General features: G+C 39.1%; 1 protein-coding gene and 1 pseudogene across 8 annotated transcripts in view; both read left to right on the top strand.

The window, feature by feature from the left end:
• Positions 1–11,281, top strand: part of LOC137246040 (congested-like trachea protein) — a 44,808-nt pseudogene extending 33,527 nt beyond the window's left edge.
• LOC137244515 (uncharacterized) overlaps positions 1–19,927 on the top strand; it is a 304,677-nt gene that overhangs the window by 15,762 nt on the left and 268,988 nt on the right. The gene's annotated exons all lie outside the window — the stretch shown is intronic.

Here is a 19,927-nt window from a genome sequence, read left to right as displayed (position 1 = left end):
CTCTTAGAGTGACAACAAAAAATTGTGTTCTCCTTGTCCTGAGCTTTTTATTTCTTGTTGTATTTTTTCATTGCTTTAGATTTTTGTTGTGATTGTAGTCACATTGTTCAACAATAAAAGGACATCGACATGATGAAACAATGATGACAACAAAAGAATTGGTAAACGTTAAATGCAAGTAAACCAAAGTATAAGCTTTAAAAGCAGATATGACACGTTTCGCCACAGACCATTATCATTACTCCTATTTGCACCTGATGGCACACCTTAACACATCCATTTGGCTGATGGTTAAAAAGTTTTAATTGGCGTTGACAATTTTACAACTTCAGAAATTGAAGTTGATACTACTCTTAATGCTGTCTTCAGGTGGCTAGATATAATCCATCTTATCGTGTCATATTTAACGTCCTTCGGCGAAAGGTTAACGTGGGCTATTTAGCAGCCACATCTGTCACATTATCTACGGTAAATACTTAGGTACAATATATATATCGCACACTAACTACAAAAGAGTCACAACTTGAAAAAAATGTAAATGTACAAGAGAGAAGAAAAACGGTTTATGTGAAAACGTCTGTAATGTTACACTGAAATACAGTTTTACAAAGAAGGATACCTTCATTATAAAATGAATTGATGAAATGTTGTTGTAATTATTTGTTTACTGACAAAATATACAGCCATTTTGAATTATGACTATTTCTAAGAAAACTTACTACTCGTAGATTCACATTATTTTAAACAAAAAAGGCATATTTCACAATAACACAAGCAACTTTACTCACTATTTACGTATAAAAAGACACAATTTTAATTAATACACAACAAAGTTAAAAGTTTTTTGCAACAAGTTAGTCAGAATTTAAAATAATACACTTTATGCGTAAAAAAACTCTTCACTTGTTCTTAAGCACATTGACACAACTAAAAATAGTACTCTTTAGTTGATAGAGCGCAAGCGATGCAATCAACACTAAAACTGGCATAAAGGTAATTTTCCAATTAAAGAAGAAAATAATGACAACGAAATTTAAGGGGCAGTTAGAGATGTGTACTGTGAATTGGTTTATGGAAAAAAACCGATTTTGAAAAATTTTAAGTTGTGACTCTTTTGTTGTTAGTGTGCGATATGCTCTAGCAAAGTGCCAATACCGGGATCATGAGATTTTTCAGATCCAGAAAATCCCGTAGTAGTAAAGTAAAAGCGTTTTTGCAATAACCAATTTCCGAGATAGGGTATCCTTGTATAGGTCGTTAAAAAAAAAAACCGTTTCCAAACTGGTTGGCAAACGCTTTTATTGACCATTTAATTTTGGTATTTGTCCCTGGTACCCATCGCTACCGTATTGGGAGTGTAGAAATGGTTACATAACTCTTCAGCATCATCTCCTGATGGGAAGTGTGTGTTAAGTAGTGCCTGAAGGAACTCTTCACTACTGTGTGACGATTCCCTGTCGTCATTTTTATCAGTTCTTGGACTCCATCTCCCTTGGATAAGACTTTTCTTAGTCTCGCCGTTTATCTGGAGCATTCTATGTCCGCACTGAAATTTTTCCATGAAACCCTCTTCGACCTGTTGATTTCACGTTTATAGATCCTCAACAGACCTCAATATTCGTCCCAACACACTTCATTCTCCGCAATTTTTGCCAGCTAAAAAATCTCTTTTACCTGCTCTCGAAGAAGACTCAACTCAGTTATGGTGGCATTGCTTTCCCCATGAATCTTCTTAGAGTACATGCTCTGTTGTGGGCAGTTGTCAGCGCCTTTGATAAGAAGTTGTTGCACTCCAACTTCTCGGTGGTAAAATCTTTAGTCTGCCCCAGGTTTCAGCTAAACGTTTATTAAATTTCTATTAATCAGTTGCCCTAGGGGTTTTAAAGGATTTCCCCTTATCTACCCTTTTTATGGGGAGGCTGAAGCTGATATATGCATTGTGTGAGAAGGATAACCTATCAAGGATCCCCCATTCATAGCCTGATATATCATACTCAGAGGTCAAGCAAATTTCTTGATGTTGGCCCAACATAGCTATTAATATACTGTAACGAATTTGCTGAAATTCCTCTTATTTGCAACCTTCTATTAACGTTCGAATCATTAACTGTTGAATAAATAACTCCACTATTCAATAATGCAAAATGGCTTTTATTCAAGTACTACTACTTCTCGACAGATAGCTTGCTTAAATCAAACTGAATGCTGATTGCGCTCTTTTATACTCTTCGATTTCCTCGTTCCATACTTCTAGGCGTTTCCAGAATTTACTTAGTTACCAGCTATAAGATTATAACTACAGATGCACGTATATAGCTTCTCATATGCGCTTGTATATGTGAGTGATACTTGCACAAATAATTGCCTATTTTTGGGAGTATCTCAAATATATGCATGTGTTTGTGCGTTGCTCTCCGCTGCTTGTATGGACATATGTGTAGACATAGTGATTAATTTGGTTATGTGCATACAAGTCACTGCTCAGTATCGGCTTAGATAATAGTGATAGTATCCCTTAGTGTTGCTAGTATTCGTCACACTGCCCTCCACCTAAGTCTGATCGCCCCGATCAGACAAACAAACGCCGCTAGCATCTCCAAATGTAACACTCTTCTATTACGTGGTATCCTAATGGTTTGTATGCGGTAGATGGTATCGCTGATCTTTTGTACGAGCCTTCCCAACTGCACCGAAATTTGGATGGAACACCTTTCCGCCGGTGAGGGTTGTATAACAGTACCAAATCTCCCTCGAAGAAACCTTCTGAATTATTGTTCTCATCGTACCTGCGTTTCATCTCACTGCTCATTATCCTGGATCGTCCCCTCGAACTCTGTTTTTTGGCCAATGAACTACTTTGTAGAGCTTATTCTTGACGGATTGCCTTCACATAATCAGTATCGTTCGACGTTTCCCAACAGTAGTGCGCCCTGGCTTAAAATCACCCTTGCATTCTTTCTGGGAAATTCTTTCGTTCGTTTTAGTGCGTCCATTAGGGCTTTTCAATGCCAGTGTTTCTCTCGCAGGTACCTTCGGTTTTGATTTGTTTGGCCCATTCGTTCCATCAACCTTTGCCCGATCTACTTTCCTTGACTTTTGTGGTCTCTGTCGAATCTCCTGCACCAGCACTCGCTTACTGCTGAACCCTTTCTCCAAACTGAAGTTAAGTGGCACATCCTTGTTTTTATAGCGCATAATCTTTCTCCGCATATCGATCCTGATGTCATGGTCAACTAAGAAGTCCACTCCCAATATGACTTAATCAACGATCTCCGCCACAACGAATTTGTGTAGAACCATGACCTTCCCAATTAAGACCTCACAGATCACTTCTCCCAGGACTTGGTTATACTCGCCAGTGACCGTACGCAACCTTGCTCCAGGTAATGGCTTTACTCCACTGTTGACCAAATCAGATCGAATCAAGGAATGAGATGCGCCCGTATCTACAGTCAGTACACGTTCTTTGCCATCCGCATTTCCTCTGATGGTAAGACTGCTTGATTTCCTTCCAATTTGCGACACAGATATCACAGGACATTCAATAGCTGGGGATAGCTCTTGATCTCTACATCTTACTCGCTCTTGCTCGTCCCCTCCAGCTTTGTTATTAAGACCACTCATGCTGTTGCAACCACTAGGATCAAGATAGCAATGACGTGCAGTGTGACCGGGCTTCCCGCATTTGATATCTCTTTCACTCCGCTTTTGCGATCCTTTCAGCGCCTCCAATATTGTGTTCACCCAGTCTGGCCTTTCTACCTCAACACGACATGCTTTGAACGCTGGCTTACACAGAAGCGATGCTGTTTCCTGAATCAGAGCATGTAATACCGTTTCTGTGAATGTAGGTTTTGGGTTTGCGTATGTCGCTCGCTTCGTTTCGATATCCCGCATTCTATTAATAAAGCTCTGGATTTTTACCCTTTCGGTATATTCCACGGGTGCGTCCGCATTCGCTAAATGTGCCAGCCTTTCAACATCCGACACAAACTCTTGCAATGTTTCACCAGGCCCCTCGAAGCGGTTCAGTAACTCCATTTGGTATATCTATCTCCTATGCTCGGTTCCTCTTAGAGCGCCGATCAGTGCTTCATAACAGTTCCGTTCGCCCTCTGGAATGGTTTGTAAGATCGCAGCTGCAGGCCCTTTCAATGCCATGAACAGTGCAGCCGCTTTATCATCCGCATTCCAGTTGTTCACTGCTGCGGTCTCCTCAAACTGTAGCTTAAATACCTGGAAAGGAGCAGAACCGTTAAAGGATGGTGTTTTTACCTTTGGATTACTCGCTTAAACTGCTGGCCGATTTAGTTGCAACTGCTCCATACGACCTTTTAAATCATCGACTTCTGCCTGAAATTGAGTGATTTTTGGATCTTGCGCTTCCAGCTTTGACGTTACCCTGGCTTCCTGTGCTTCTAACTGCGAAGACATTCGTGACACCTGCAATTATAAGCGCTCCTCTTGTTCTTCAATTTTGGATGTTATGCGTGTCTCCTGTGCTTCCATCTTGGATGTTATACGTGTCTCCCATGATTCCATCTTGGATGTTATACGTGTCTCCTGTGATTCCAGTTGGGATGCTATACTTGTCTTCTGTTCTGCCAGTTGAGATGTTATATTTGTCTTTTTTGTTCTTCCAGTTGAGATGACATTTCTGTTGATATTTGTTTCAAAACTGCTAGTATCGCGTTAGTGTCAACACTTGCCAATGGATTACATCTTATTTGCAACCTTCTACTAACGTTCGAATCACTAAACTGTTGAATAAATAACTCCACTATTCAATAATGAAAATGGCCTTTAATCAAGTACTACTACTTCAATCAAACTGAATCTACAATTGGTCAGATTGCGCTCTTTTATACTCTTCGATTTCCTGGTTCCATACTTCTAGGCATTTCCAGAATTTACTTAGTTACCATCTATAAAATTATAACTACTGATGCACGTATATAGCTTCTCATATGCCCGTGTATATGTGAATGATACTTGCACAGATATATGCATGTGTTTGTGCGTTGCTCTCCGCTGCTTGTATGGACATTTGTGTAGACATAATGATTAATTTGGTTATGTGTATACAAGTCACTGCTCAGTATCGGCTTAGAGATGATAGTATCCCTTAGTGTTGCTAGTGTTCGTCACAATACATTTACACGCTACCCCTGCAGGCTACTCTGTCGTATATAACAAACTAGCGGGAACCCGGTGTGCTTCGCTACACCAATAGAAATATTGGAAAAGGAATAAAATATCATAGCATTTTTAATCTTTATTTCAATTCTTAATCCAAAACATTTGGATACACTACATTTTTCGTTTTTTCATCTGGGATATGAATAAACAAACATAGCAACGTATAGCTGTCCGTGCGAAAAGCACGGTTCCTCCAAATTCAATCCGCATACTCGAAGCGTTTGTCCTTGCGCCTTGTTGACGGACATAGCAAATGACAAGCGCACTGGAAGCGCAAATGGCATGTCCGTTGGTATCAGTGGGATTCGCGGTATAAGCACATTTTCACCTTTCGCTTTGCCGGTCAGCATTGTTGCTTCAATTATATTCGTCATCAACTTTTTTACATTCAGTCTTGTTCCATTACACAATTTTGGTGCATTTAAATTCCGTAATAAAATAACTGATGAGCCGACCTTCAAATTTAAACAATGCGGTGGCATACCAGACGGTTCCAATGAATTCAAAAATTCATGGATAATTCACTGCCTCATCTTGATTCATTGCGCTATCCACTTAATTATATGTTGTCACCACACCTGGCAATTTTTTCAGAATGTGATGATTGATTTCCTTGACGTGTACATTTTTTGGTGTCAGTATTGCGCGTTCACTCAACAAATAATGATTCATGTAATTTTGAACAATATTTGGAAACACTAGTTCAATTAATTCTTCTTTCGATTGGATAATTGTACAAATATTGTTTGTCGAAAGTCACCTGACAATAAAGTTAAAGCACCACCAAAAAGCCGTGGGTTTCCACGTAAATCTTGCATCGTTCGATTTAATGCTTCCAATGATTTTTTGTTTGCCATTGTACACTGATCATTTGCTTGTTGCAAAACTTTTGCCATCGCTGAATTTTTGAATATGTTACAGGTTGGAGTTTCAACCACCTGTATATTCAATGCCAATTTTAAAGCTGAATGAGCTGTTCGTCCTCCATCCAATACAGTTGCAGCAATTCCAGAAGAAGCGAGTGCCAAAGCAATTTTATGTTGCAATCGAATAGTTGCCAAAATCAAAGAAATCACAAATGTTTTTCCGGTGCCGCCAGGTGCATCCAAAAAATATAATCCACCAGTGTTATCAGAAACAGCTTGCATGATTTTTTCATATATATCCTTTTGTTGATTGTTCAATTTGGTGATGTTGGATTGAACAAATGTACGTAAATCGTCACAATCGAATTGTTGTTCACGCTGCAACCCTCGATCAAATAAATCATGCATTGGACGATATGGTGAAATCAAAGCTAACTAACTAATACAATGCTTTATTGGCAATCGCAAGACACATATCTTCAATTATTATCAAAGCTTCATTGTACATTTCCGAAGTAATCCGCAAATCAGGATCCATTGCTCTACGACGCATCCGAATTAAAATATCTTCAGTCATGTAATCTTTATATTTATTCCACAATTCAATTGGATTCGATGGCATGCATGTTGATATTATAATCGAAAATAGCATTCATATTTGCTGTGGATGAGATTAAATCGATGCATCATGAAGTGTTGCGTCCCAATGAGTGCCATCTTGTAACAAATGCAAGAGCTGACATGCTTCGGGATATGTCTGACAAAAATGACCGTGAACTGTTCTTAAATCCTGAAATGATTTTGGTCCTCGAATGTTTACCAACAACATTCGCAAATAGAAACATTCAGCATTGCTGGGATGTACCATATACATACTGCCCAAGGCATCTGTTTACAAAATACCTGGATGACCATCAACTGGTGCTCCTGGTTAACGCCGGTGAAATTTTTTCGATGATGCATTCCAGGTGTAATATTGCGGATTATCAACATGTATCAAATTTCTGGCAAATGTGTCGATTTCACAAAATTGAAAAAAAGCAGTTAAAGTAGTTGCTGGTGGTTGTGTTGCTCTCTGCTGTACATTCTCAGTAGTGCAATAAACTCGTTAACCATTCTCCAGATGAACTGCCAAATGGACAACAACAGGATGTCTTTCGTGCAAAGGAAATGAAAAGATAAAATGCTTCATTATTGCTTATGTATCTCCCCATTTGATATTGAGTGATTTCATCATTTCTATTTTCACCATCTACTCTAAAAACAGCCATATCACTTCCTTTATTCACATATTTACAAGTGTATTTGATAGCCTTTACTGAGTTACAGTACTCAACATTTATGTGAGCCTGAAAAACTTTTGACAGTATCGGTGAATATGGCACGACCCAACGATTGTCAACTTCGAGGTCTTGATTGCGCACTCTTATTATCGCCGTTTTACCATTATTTTCAAATGATCGACGTTGATACAATGGATATCCGTCATTGCCTGTTATGGTATCGGAAATTAATGCTCTCGGATACCCCTTTGAACATTTCCCATCGATCATACATGGTGAATTCATATTTATTTCACCGCATGGACCATGAATCATGTTTTTGTTACCACTTCAAATAATTCTGGATCGATGGTTTGATCTGGTATTTCGGCTAATATGACGCTATCAATCTCTTTCGGTGTTATTTTACGTACCAGCCATATCAATATGTGTGCGTGTGGCAAACCTCTTTTTTGCCATTCAATCGAGTACATCCAACATTGTACCTTTCCAAAAACGCTTAATTTCACAACTAAAGCCATCAGTGCCATCCATTTTTGCCGGAATACACGTGCTGTGACATCTTGTCGATCTGTTGGTGACTGACCTTCGAACAAATTATTTTTTATATCGTTCAATATCGGATTACACGTAAAAGTGATGAAAAGATCTGGTCGGCCGTATTTTCGAACATATGACATAGCATCCTGTGCATATTCGTGCATGTGGCGTGGACTACCAATATAAGAAGCTGGTAATATCGTCAGACGTCCGATATCATTCACATTTGCATCATTCGCTATTGCATCTTGCAAATGTATATACTCTTCAGATCGCAATTTGGCTTGATTGAATCGGATGAAATTGAGACGTTCAGTTTCAATTTTTACATACATGTCTGCAATGTATTGGTGAAAAGGTTTACCACATCTCATAATGTAATTTTGTTCTTGTGCACGAATCATCAATCGGTAAGAATAATAATTCATCGCACTAACTTTCTTTTGAACATCTCGACCTGTAAAAAATATATTCATTCGATTTTAAATTTTAGTTTTTATTTAATATCTGATTAATATAATTAGTATATTATTTACCGGGTCTTGGATCTATCATTGGTATATTAATGTGATAACCATAATCACTTCCAATGTAGAATTGGATATTGTAATGCGTCGTAGCTGCGATGAAGTTCCGAAACACGCTATAATTGTTCATTTCTACGATGTAGTACAATATCGCGGGATTGAAACTGATCGCCAACAATTACAATTGCCACTTCATCAATCGTCGGTACATTAAATCTTCTGGCATGCTCACCAAAAGGCGTTTTATCCGCTCTGATTATGATTTTGTGATTATCAGATAGCATACGATCGAGAGCGGTTTTGAACAATTTCACCAATTCATTGTTCTGATGAAAAAATCTTTGGAGATCGCAAATAATCGCTCGTTTTGTATGTGAGCCAATTGTGCAACGTTCATCCAACTCACGATTTTCATCTCCGATAAAATATATTCGCAAAAATTGATGGTTAGCGTTAGGAAATGGTAACAATGCACCCGCTCGATGATAAATCTGACCTTGAATCGGTAATATGTATGCAATGTAATTTGATGTTGGATTAAAAAAATAAATGTAAGGCGCGATAACCTCCGAAGAGATCTAAGGCCGAGCTTCTCTTCCAATTTGTGGCGTGCTCCTCTTGATTTTTCCCTACAAATTGGCCGGACGGGACCTACATGTTTTATGCCGACTCCGAACGGCATCTGCAAGGCAGATGAGTTTTCACTGAGAGCTTTTCATGGCAGAAATACAATCGGAGCGCTTGCCAGACACTGCCGAGGGGCGACCCCGCTTAGAAAAATTTTCTTCTAATTGAAAAATCTTTTTTCTAAAATTTTGATGTTGCTTTGACCGGGAGTTGAACCCAGGGCATACGGTGTGATAGGCGGAGCACGCTACCATCACACCACGGTGGCTGCGATGTTGGATTAGAATCCTTAAAAACATTGTAGAAACTGTTACTTAGATCTACAGAACACGTAGATATTCCGCATGAAGTAATCACCTTAAATGCCGGCATAAAATTGTCTCTTATAATTTTTGTAGCACCAAAAGAAGTCATTTGAAACGATGAATTGTATTCTTGTATATGATTCATAAAATGCTTCGACATTGGTGATCAGGTGGAGTTTCAAATGCCGGCAATTTCACTTTGCCATTAGCACAACACATGCCAGCCGTTTCACCCAGAAACTTAGCTGCTTCACAATGTGGACATATCGCACTCATTAATCCAATATATCAATGCATACTGTAATCAATTTGTGGATCGTAATTAAAATCAGCACGATATTTGTTTTCTAGAACACGACGTCGTATTTGTCTTGGTTGTGCTGGATTTCTTTGCCGCTGTGTTTCTGCAGATCTATTTCGTGCATATCGTTCACGTCGTATTTTATTTTGTTGTGACAGGTCATCAATACTTTGCGCTCTTCTTTGAGGTAAGATTCTGTTAGCACTACGCGTACGTCGACCGATATTTTGACGTCTGGCTCGAGGCATTTTCTTCAAGAGAACGGAAAAAAATTCACTAAAACTCCATGTTGAAGGCAAGATATTTTATTTAAGAAAAGCACATGTGCAAACAAAAAATGCGCTGTCGAAATACACCCACACGTATATGTCCAAAAGACAAAACGAAAATACAAACAGTGAAAAAAATTTTATGAAGAACACAATAAAACACGTGCGCACTATTAGATACAGTTGAAATCACTAAGGCCCGTATTATGTATGTCACCGTGAATGTTTGCGTCGCATTCACTCACATTCACATTCACCCAGAATTCGTATTTTATAACTTCTTACGTATTCGCGTTTGTCCTCTTACGTAGTCACTACGTATTCACTGAAACTGTCAAACCCAATACATAGCCAGTATATGCACTTGTTACTTTTTTTTATTTCGGAAAGCTTTGCAGTGCAATTTTTTCGGAATAATATCGTTTTAACAAGACGGCAATATTGCAGGGCAAGATAATTGTAAATAAATAAAAACAGCGTAAACCAATATTTATTGTACCAGCGCAAGAACGTAAGGCAAATCCTTTGAAGGCTTTTTTGAGTGGCGGATTTGGTTGCATATACAATGTACACTCGAGACATCCATTGGACACAATTAAGGTTCGCCTCCAAACAATGTCCAACCCCGCTCCTGGTCAACCGCCATTGTACAAGGGCACTTTCGATTGTGCTGCCAAAACTATAAAGAATGAAGGCGTCACAGGCCTATACAAAGGTTATGCTTAGCTGGTTATGCATTGGGTAAACGTGTGCAACAAGCAGGTGAAAATGTAAAGCTAACATACACCCAAATTGGAATTGCTTGCTATTTTTCCGGGTTGATGTCAACCGTTATTACAGCGCCTGGAGAACATATTAAATGCTTATTACAAGTGCAGCAATCGTCAGGTGGCGAACGTAAATACAAGGGTATGTAAGATACTGCCTCGAAATTCTACAAGGAAGACGGTATACGTAGCTTATACAAAGGGAGATGTGCGACGCTGTTGTGTGATTTACCCGCAAATGCTTTCTATTTTCTCACCTACGAGTATATTCAAGATAAGGTCAAAGAGCAAACTGGCAGCGAAAAGATAAGCATCGGTTCAAAAATTTTTGCTGGTGGTGCAACGGGTATAGCATATTGGATGGTGGGTATGCCAGCTGATGTACTCAAGAGCAGATTGCAAACAGCTCCCGCAGGCAACTATCCGCGTGGCGTGCGCAGCGGCTTCGTGGATCTAATGCGTACCGATGGTCCTTTGGCTTTATATCGTGGTGTCACACCAGTTGCGTTACGTGCCTTTCCAGTTAATTATGCCTGCTTCTTTCGCATCCAGATAGCAAATGATGCTTTCGACGCTATCGTCACTTTAATAAACTAAAGAATTTAAACTAAAAGACTAAAAATAATATTTTTTTATAACATAGTCTATATATGTATTTAATTAGCGAGCTTTGCTCATATTGCTTTATTCAATGGTTTTTGTAATTTATATTAGAGAAAAATTGTAAGTTTACAAACGGCGATGGTTACTAGGACATGTTTCTGAATTTCACTTCTTCATCAGCTAGCTTTTCGGGAGCTGAGCGTTGAACTCGAATCTCCAACATTCATATCAGTGCAAAGGCTGATGCCTTTAGCTGCTGAGCCATATGAATGTCCCGTTGTTCGCTGTACAATTGGTCTCTAAGAGTTGCCTTTTTGTTTATATTCCTTTTGATCACCATGTAGGCACATACACTCTGTTTGTAGTTTATTCCTAATGGTGTGGATATGATTTTTATCAATATGATCATATGTATTTAATTAGCGAGCTTTGCTCATATTGCTTTATACAATGGTTTTTGTAATTGATATTAGAGAACCCAAAGATGTTGCTAATGTGGAGGAACTGGAGGAGTCGAATGAATTCCTAACAAGGACGCTTATGACTGCTTATAACAAAGCTTGCCCTCTAAGAAGATTCAGAGGAAAAGCAAAGCCGCCATTGTGGAGCAATGAGCTGAGTCTTCTAAGAAGACAGGTAAAAGAAATGTTTAAACTCGCAAAGACCGCGGAAAGCGAAGCGTGTCGGGACGAGTACAGGGATCTACTGAGGATCTACAAGCGTGAAATTACCAGGGCGAAGAGAAACTCATGGAAAAGTTTCTGTACGGACATAGAGTGCTCCAGTGAAACAGCACGGTTGAAAAAAGTCCTAGCAAAGGGAAACATAGTCCAGGGACTAATAAAGAAAGAGAACGGGGAATGGTCACGTGATAGTGAGGAATCCCTTGAGGTGCTTCTCGATACACATTTCCCATCGGGAGACGGTTTAGAAGAACCAGCAGACATCACTCACACTTCGATTACGGAGCTAGTGGTGCCGGGCTTGGTGACCGATACCAAGATCGAGTGGGCAGTGAAGACGTTTTCTAAGTTTAAATCGCCGGGCCCAGATGGTATATTCCCGGCCATGCTACAAGTCTCAAGTAGGGCGGTCGTGGAATGGCTTAAAATAATATTCGATGGGTGCATAAGACTGAATCATGTACCGCACTCTTGGAAAACTGCTCGTGTAGCTTTTCTACCAAAGGCGGGGAAGATCGGTCACGTGTATCCCAAAGACTATAGACCCATTAGCTTAACATCATTTCTGCTCAAAACCTTTGAGAGGCTGATAGATGTGTACATAAAGTCCAACGTGGATGAAAAGCTGCTCTCCACAACACAGCATGCGTACACCAAAGGCAAGTCGGTAGACACCGCATTGCATAGGGTGGTAATAAGCATAGAGAAATCCCTGGAATATAAGGAGTATGCTCTAGGAGTCTTCTTGGACATTGCCGGGGCTTTCAATAATGTTGCAAAATGGGCGATTATGGATGGTCTTAATTACATTAAAGTACATCCTGCCTTAATCAGATGGATCGGATGCATGTTAAATTGCAGAAAGATTACATCACAATGGGGATTGTACGAGGCCACGAAATCAGTGGACAGGGGCACGCCGCAGGGAGGGGTGCTATCACCTCTGCTGTGGACACTGGTCATCAACCAACTGCTCAGGCAATTCGATGAGGGACCCGTAAAACTTACGGCTTACGCAGATGACGTTGCAATTGTCATAAGTGGAAAATGCCTTCCAACGATTAGTTCTTTGATGGATCGGGCGCTTCGGGATATTCATACCTGGGCATCTAATGTCGGGCTGAAAGTCAATGCGGAGAAGACGGATATGGTCTTGTTTACAAAGAGGTACAAGGTCCCAAATTGGACCAGGCCTAAATTAGGAGCGGTGACCTTACAGGAGAAACCTTGCACAAAATATCTAGGAATCATCCTAGACAGTAAGCTGTCATGGAAGCTCAACTTGGAGGAGAGGGTCAAGAAGGCCTCAACGGCACTCTATGCATGTAAAAGAATGCTGGGGTGTACGTGGGGCCTATCGCCCTCTCTTTCTCATTGGGTTTTTACAGCGATTGTAAGCCCTATTCTATACTATGGAGTTCTTGTTTGGTGGAAAGCCACACAAAAAACAACATACCTCAAAAAATTAGAGGGGGTATGCAGACTATCGATGCTTTGCATTACGGGAGCCCTGAAAACAACCCCGACGGCTGCACTGTATGCCATTCTGCACATTCCACCTGTAGACCTGGTAGCAAATAACAAAGCGTTAACGACCGCAACCAGGCTCGATGCTTCGGGGCAGCTTGAGCGCCGACCATATGGCCATAGTAGTATAGCGTCCTCAGTCACAAGACGAACAGACTACATGATTCCCTACCTGCACTTTGAGGGAGATCTTAAGGCCACAATAGAGGTGGACGGTTGGCGCAAGGGTGCGCAAATGGCGGACGAGGCGATACATGTGTACACCGATGGTTCCAAAATAGTGGAAGGAGTAGGGTCTGCGGTATACTGCGCTGATCCGGAATTAAGCAGATCCTACAGGCTGCCGGATTACTGTAGCGTTTTCCAAGCGGAAATATTAGCCGTAACCAAAGCAGTAGAAACCCTGGAAGAGAATAGCTTAAGCTGCAACCGTGTTAACTTTTATATTGACAGTCAAGCAGCAATTAAGGCAATAATCTCGCATAGCACGGCATCTAAATGCGTGTTAGAGTGGTAGTAGTCTCTGGAGAGAATCGGGACAGGGAGAAGCATACATCTATATTGGGTCCCAGGGCATATGGGAATAGATGGGAATGAAAAAGCGGACGAATTAGCTAAAAAGGGCGCATCCCTTGAAGCTTGCTCCGTAGACGTCCCAATTAGATTGGGCGAGATTAAGCGAATGCGAGAGGTGCACATGATCGACCAAGCAGAAAAGGCGTGGGTTCAAGCGCGGGGCTGTAAAGTGTCGAAGATTATGTGTAGGTCTTACAACCTTAGACTAACACAGTTGCTTCTATCATTAAAAAGAGAGGACTGCAGACTCATGACGGGTATTCTGACTGGACACTGCCTTCTGGCGTCACATGCCTTTAAATTGGGCTTGGTCAGTGATAGCAGGTGTAGGAAGTGCGGGTTGGAGGAGGAAACGATCGAGCACGTTCTGTGCTCGTGCCCTGCACTTGCCAGGCTAAGACTCCAGCTATTAGGAGTGATACAGCTGTCAGATCTAGAAGCAGCAAGTGGCTTAAGTCCTAGGAAGCTTCTAGTATTTGCCAAGAGGACGGAGTTATTTTATAACATAGGTCCTGGTTTTTGGTGGAGTTTTTCAGTTTGGTCGTTAAAACAAACTTCTGGTAACACTACGGACTCAATCAGTCTATGTGAGGTCCTCATGGACCGACCAGTTCAACCTACCTACCTATTAGAGAAAAATTGTAAGTTTACAAACGACGATGGTTACTAGGACATGTTTCTGAATTTCACTTCTTCATCAGCTAGCTTTTCGGGAGCTGAGTGTTGAACTCGAATCTCCAACATTCAAATCAGTGCAAAGGCTGATGCCTTAATATAGTGCACTTATAAATCTAGGTAATTTTCACTATTTTAATTTACAAAAAAAAAAAAAAAAAATTATTTTACGTATGATTATTGCTATCATACTGAATTGTTTAGGCAGAAAAAGTATCAAAATAGTGAGATAGCTGAGCAGCTATTTGGAGAATTACAACCAAAACAGCCAAATCATATGCAGCGCTTATAAGAGGCATGGCTAAGTTCTTTCAGGAAAAAGCTAATTTTCATATTTATTATATTGTTTTGTTGTAGTTGTTGTTGTTAAAATAATAGTGCTTTGCTTCATCCAAAAGGCGGGATTACTCAAGAGTTGTTATTGTAATTACAGAAACAGTCTCCAAGTCCAAGCGGATTTTATGGTTATGGGCAAATCCAGTTTCCATCCGAACTAGTATTTTGGTTATAGTATGAACTCCTTTGAAGTTTTTTTACCCTCCATACCTACAAGTCTGCGGTGTCTTTCTTGTTGTTGTACTAACGATAAAGACAATGTTGTTGTCGTTGTTGTAGCAGTGCTTCGCCCCATCCAATATGTGCGACCGATCATCAATGTCCTCTAACGGGAGTCCAACGAAACTTGTTTTTTCAACCGGGCTGGACAAAGTGAGAGGGGTGTTAGAAGCGTTGGTTTCAAATTATAATTAAAAAGATGGTTGGTGACATGTGGGGACACATTCCAAATAGGATATAAATTTTGTAAGTCGGGGTTGATTCTGGATAGGTAAGAGTTTAACATGTGGGGACACATTCCAAATAGGATATACATTTTGTAAGTCGGGGTTGATTCTGGATAGGTAAGAGTTTAACCTGTTACAGTACCCAGATCGAAGTTGAGCTAGAGTGACCGCCTGTTTCCGTAGGGAGAGTCGTTCCTCTTCTGCTAGCTGAGTATTTTTCTTTAAGTACCGGATTCGCCGGGCAATTCCCGGTATGGAGCTCCGACGCCTGTTTGTTTATATCACTGATCCTCATCAATTAGATGTCTGCTGGGATGCCCAGCTTTCTGGGTATTCAACATAAACTGTTTGTTCAGCATTTCATTTCTCTCCCTAATGTGGACTACTCCCGGCTTATTGTGTACGTGGTGTTCTGGGGACATAAGACGACAGCTATGGCGGTTCTGAGGGCAGTATTTTGGCAAGCCTGTATTTTCTTCCAGTGAGTATCGGGTGTCCAATTGCTTTGTAAGTGGTAACGAGTGTTTCTTTGTCTTTACCCCAAGTGATGCCGGCAAGAGATTTGAAGATTTTATTACTTTGGTAATAAGAAGTTATTCAAAAATGTTTAAGTTAACACGAAAACTCAATTAAAAATTATTTTAAAAATTAAAGTAAAGAATACAAAGTAGTTAACACTATAATTACGGATATGGATTTTAGGAATAATTTGGTTGCATGCTCTCCAAAATTTAGATGCTGATCGAACGTCACACCCAGGATTTTTGGGTGTAAGACAGAAGGTAGCGTGACTCCATCGGCGTGGATATTCAATATGGTCGACATTTGGCGCATCTATGCTATAAATAAACTCGCCGATTTGGTCGGTGACAATGTCAGGGTTCGCGAGGCGAAAAACTGGAGAGATCAGGAGATAGTTTTTTATTTTATTACCTATCTCATCGATGGGTGGTCCGGGACCTGTAGCCATTGTCGTGCAGTCAGGGGCTTCGATATATAGAAGTTAAACAGAAGCGAGGATAGGACACCACCCTGTACCCCTCGCCTAATTCTTCTGGGCTTAGATGTTGCGTACCTGAATTGTACCGATGATTGTCGACGACACAGATTATTTGCGATGCACCTTTGTGGTTCGAAATAATTCACTATGTTGTTCGAGAATCAGCGATTTATAAGAACATTTTAAAAAAAGTAGCACAGAGGTATAATTATTATAGTTATTAAAAAATCCACAATAAAATTATTATTTTTATTTTCCTATTACTCAGAATTAGTTTTTTGACATAAAACTAAGAAAATAAGGATCGTAACGGAAGGTAGTGACAAAACTATAGTATAACTATTAGTTATAATCAGTGACTCATTTTAATAATTTTTTTTCTTGACTCGAAAAAGTCCGGTTAAAAACTATTCCTTGGTGAAAGTGTATGGGATTCCGGGGATTCCCATACCATTTTCAGGACGAATCGTGCATCCTTTTTCAAAAAAATCCACACAAAAAAATAAAATCCTGGTATTTATTTTATAAGTCCGAAAATAAAAGTTAAATCCAGACTTATATTTTTTATTAATAGAATAAAAGTACGCCCCTATAACTAAGATACGGTTCATCCAAATGAAACGAATTTTTTACCAATCCACCAGGGATGCACCTTAACGTTAAGCTAATCGTTTATCAAAAACTTTCCACCGTTTCCGTTGAAACACTTCGAAATATTATCGATAAAGTAATTATCAAGATAAATTGTATCTCGTTTTTAACCGAAACGAAAAGCTTTCGTTAACGTTAAAAACGTTAACAAAACCGTGATACTTTATGTTTGAATTGTGCTGGCAATGCTATAGCCATGGTGGAGCCGTAAGGTGGTAACAACGAGCGGACATACACACACAAACTCCATGTAATTTGTTTGTGTAATTCGTTGGTGGTAATGTCAAAAATACTCTGAGAAATGTTCGTACTGTCAAAATTCATGAGAAAAGTTGTAATCAGCTCGGCTAATGCTTTCACCTTTAATGACTCCGCCATCAATCAGCTTTGCCAGCATAGTTTGAAATTAATAATCAACATAAACGATTTGATTTCGTTGGGATATGGCAGAAAACGAAACAAAATCATTTCGTTAATTTGACGTTTTTAACGTTAATAAACGAAACGAAATGACTTTGTTTCGTTTATTAACGTTAATTATCGTAACGAAGTGATATCGGTTCGTTGGTTAAGCATGCCTGCAATCCACTATCGTAAATAACTGGATTTGAAACCTGTAGGGACACTTTAAAATTTTTGAAAATGAAAAACGAAGTGAATGAAGCAAACGCGACCCACAAGCAAGTGATTATTTTGACAGCAAAAATGAGTGTTCGTGACACTTTGCGTCGCTATATAATACGAAAAAACGTAAGACAATCACCTACAGTCACTGAGAGTCACCGAAGTTAATGAATGCTCTTATATGATACGAATTTAGTTTCACTTGGGTGAAAGTGACTCTTCGCGTCGCTTTGCGTTATACATAATAACGCCGTAAATGTATTCTGTAAAATGAACGAAGAAAGAACATTTGAAAAAATAAATTTGAAGAGAAAAACATGATACATCATTGCCACAATTTTCTAACTATGTTTTTGTCCAACGATACGACATACTTACAGAACATGGTTCAATTATACAGGTTGGATCATCTCATCAGCTGATTTTATTTATGTCATTGCATGGTCGAAGGGATTGTCAAAAGGAGATGGCAAACTCAAAATTAAACCAACACATTGGCAACATTTTACTTACACATACAAAAACTGCTAAGTTTTATGTTTCCATTCCATGCCATTCGCACCAACACCAATACATAGATTTTGACAATTTGAACAGACATATTTTGTTGCTTTCCAGATGAGCTAACCATGCATAGTTGAACCAGACATGCTTAACCAACGAACCGATATCATTTCGTTACGATAATTAACGTTAGTAAACGAAAAAAAGTCATTTAGTTTCGTTTATTAACGTTAAGAACGTCAAATTAACGAAATGATTTGGTTTCGTTTTCTGCCATATCAAAACGAAATCAAATCGTTTATGTCGATTATTAATTTCAAACTATGCTGGCAAAGCTGACTGCAACTTTTCTCATGAATTTTGACAGTATGTAACGAACTTCTCCTCACACTGCTGCGAAGTCGTACAAAAAGATTTAACTTGTATGCCGAAAACCAAAAAAAAATCAAAACCAAAACGAAGCCAGCAAAATGCAAACTGCAGCCAAACAAAAAAAAAAAAAATCTATAACAAAAACAGCCTGCGATTAAATAAATAATCGCCTGCGATTAACTGTCTCGAAAATCTGGGTAGATGGAGTAGTTTGCGAAAGCAAATGCCGCGGGCAGAAAAAAAAGGTGGAAAAATCCCCCCTGTCTATACCCACACAACCTGTTAACATGGGAGAGATATTCGTTTAGGTTAACCCTATTTTTACTTACGTCATTTCAGCTTATAATATACCTACATTTCGTCATCGACCAAGAAAAGTTTAGTCGTTCATTTCAAAATTCAAGTTTCACATTTTATTTTAAGAAATTATGAACTCAGTGTATAATATTTAAGTCCAAAAAAAAATTCTACTTGTTATATGTACTAGCAAAGATCTGATGGGAATTTATTTCCTAGTTGTTAATCTTAATATATAACAACCAAAATTAGCCTAGTCCTCAATATTCGCAATTTTTCGACTGTTCTCCTTTTTTTCTTTAAGAAATTCCTCTTAGCACAGAATAAAAGTAAAAATTCTACATCTTCCTCAACCTAAACTCATTAACGTGTAGATTTACTTTGATTCTTCAATTTGAACGAAGAGTTTTACTAAGCGAACCAGAAATGAATTTATATATCGCCTGAATGTAGATCGATCCACAATCAACAAAATTCTTCATGAAATTAGTAAGTTCGATCGAAATACATATCATGGATATTAGGATTGATAAATTTTACTTACATAACTTCGGTTGATCCATCGATGCGACGTTGGGCCCAGCGACGACGACATTGGAAGCTTGTTCATGTTGTTGTAAGCTATCTGTTTTAAATAAAAATTTACGTTTGAATTGGTTTGCCTTCTACTATGAAATTGACTGATTAGCGACTTTAAATTAATGGAGGTATGTGGTCTGCTTCGCCAGCACACGCACACCGATATGGACGCACCTACGCGATAAAGCGCTCAGAACTATGTAACAAGAAAAAATATTGCGAATATTTCACATTATGCACTATGCTTAAACGCCAAAAATTTCAATATTGGTAGTTTTAATTATACGTTTTTTTTTTGCAATTTAACTTAAACTGAAACTTTTTTTTTTCTACTATATAAATCTTAGTATTAATTATATACGTTTATCTT

This window comes from Eurosta solidaginis, chromosome 3 (genome assembly GCF_040869045.1).
Source record: "Eurosta solidaginis isolate ZX-2024a chromosome 3, ASM4086904v1, whole genome shotgun sequence".
Lineage (NCBI taxonomy): Eukaryota > Metazoa > Arthropoda > Insecta > Diptera > Tephritidae > Eurosta > Eurosta solidaginis.
This window is presented reverse-complemented; position numbering and strand designations above follow the sequence as displayed.